The sequence below is a fragment of the Humulus lupulus genome, chromosome 1 (assembly GCF_963169125.1).
Source record: "Humulus lupulus chromosome 1, drHumLupu1.1, whole genome shotgun sequence".
NCBI classification, from domain to species: Eukaryota; Viridiplantae; Streptophyta; class Magnoliopsida; order Rosales; family Cannabaceae; genus Humulus; species Humulus lupulus.
Genome location: NC_084793.1, coordinates 118,640,452 through 118,642,959, shown reverse-complemented (window position 1 = coordinate 118,642,959; position 2,508 = coordinate 118,640,452).

The following is a 2,508-nucleotide window of genomic DNA, read 5'->3' as shown; positions in this document are numbered from 1 at the left end:
TGATGTTTCATTGATTTGAGGCATATTTTTTCCATGTGTTGTGTACTGCCATGTGTTTGAAATTTTGGTTTTCGAATTGCATAATATATTGTTTATATATTTATGATATTGATAGATTTAGAGTTAGGAATTTTATGTTTCTACTCTGTTTTGTTTATTGATATATTTTTGGATTTAAGATTTTTAGATTATTTTTTATGTTGATATTAGGTTTAGGTTTAGATTTAGATTTTTTTTTTGTGTTTTTCAATGTTTATTTTGCAGTGTCTTATACTACTTTGTTTTGTATATTGCCATGTTTATACTAAAAAAACAAAAGAATTTCTTGTCTATGGCAGTTTTGCAAGTTATTTCCTTAGAAAAAAATATATTTTTGAAAATGTAGAGATAAAGTATCGATCATTTTTTGTTGCTCTGGTTTGTTGTGTTTAGTTCTGTATTGTTTCAGATTTGGGTCATCATATTTATGTATTCTAATTTATTTTTAGGAAATCTTTTGTGATGTGTTTGTAATCTAAAATATAAATGATTATTTGGTTAGTCACACTGAAAGTTAGTCACACTGAAACTTTGGTTTGTAATCATTCAAACTTGTATGATTTGAATCTTTCTAACTTGTATAACTATTAGTAGTTTTTCTGAGTTGGAAGTTAGTCACACTAAAACAGAAGCTTAAAGTTTATGCAAACAAACTAATAATTGGTATTATGTTTCATATTGATATTAAGAAAAGGATCGAATTTGGTTTAATTTTGTCGTAGTTATCTTATATCGACCTCATATAGTTTCTTACTATTATGTGTTTATCTTCTTTGTTCCATTTAAAGTTTGTTAGTTGGTATTTTGAGTTTAGTTATTGTGAGATTTATACGAGTTTGAATATGACTTGTCAATCTATTTTAGTATTATTTATGATATATTTTGAAAAGCTTGTTATTATATTGTTTTGAAATATCTTTAGTTTGTATCTATTTGAAGAGTCTTTCTAATAATAAACAATGTCTATATAAACATGTTTTGAATCTGATTTTTAGCTTGTTGGTTGGTATTAGGAGGATAAGTGTAAGATATTTGCGTGTCTGGTCTATTTTTTAATCGCTTTGGAGTATGGTTTATGATCTATTTTGAAGATTTATGTGTTTTTTTAAGATATTTTGCCAATGATATTTGAATAATAAGTATGATTAGTTTATGTTGGTGATTATGAGACTTGGTGTGCTCATGTATTTTTAATATATGTTGCTAACCAAGTGTTGTAAATGCCCATAAAAATTCATATTACTTTCTTTTGTCTGAAATCCTTATGATGATTAAATTTGGGGATATTTTATGAATTGAATTTTGTAACACCCTTGGCCTCTAGCTCTCTCCATTTATTGAGCCACTCTGCCTATTCAGCCATCGCCACTGCTCAATCCAAAGTTGCTTGTCATCTGTTCTGAGGCTATGAGTTGTATTTTCTTATTTTGTTTTTGTCTAAGGTCATAGACTGGTTTTGTCTTAGCTCATGATCTTGTTTGTTTAGTATGTTTTTTTTATATGATCTTTGATTGTATTGTGCGATTAAATTTACTTCTGGTGGCTTTAAGAGTTAATTTCAGATTCATGGCTTTATGAGTTTTGGATTGTTGGCTTGGTGGCTTTGAGATAACTTTGTATGATTTATGTTGATTAAATCCCTAATAATCTTAAGGGTTTATGATGATTGATTGTTCTGAGGCAATTTTTTTATGCTCTGTTTGAGGTATTTTTTTATAATCTGTATCGATCGTTTTTTGTTGTTCTGGTTTGTTGTGTTTAGTTTTACATTTTGGCTTTGGATATTTCTTGTATTTCTGGTTTGGATTCTATTTTTGAATTTGTATCGATTTGAAATACAGAGGTCACTAAATCAATTTGAAACTGAGATTTTTGAGTCTTGCTTGTTTATCTGCAAAAATGATCAAAATGGTTGTCACACTCATTTAGTCTATCATTGTTTCTGAACACTTGATTTATAGGTGTTGATTTTTAAGCATGATTTCTAATTTTGGATGCTTGTAAATAATTCATATATACTTCATATGAACTCCTTTGTTTTATCACATGAATTCTAGTTTTCGATTCCTATTGCCTAATAAATGTAGTTTTGAATGTTGACTTATATTTCTTTTTTTCTGATTTGGATCATTATGTTACTTTGATTTTTTTTTTGCCTGTGATGTTGAAGAATGATTAAATTTATTTTATGTTGGTGATTATGGGACTTGATGTGCTCATATATTTTGTTTTTTAATATATGTTGGTATATCAAGTGTCATAAATGCCCATAATAATAAGTCATGCTTTCTAAAATCCTTGTGATGATTAAATTGGGGAAAATTATTGTGTTGAAATTAATTATATAATCTTCCTATTGTCGCCAATCTGAACCCCACCTCCAGCCATCGTCGGTGTCCACCTCCCAAAGCCATCATCGACATTCACAAGTTCAGTTAGAGAAAAAGGAGCCTCTCGTGCAATAATCCC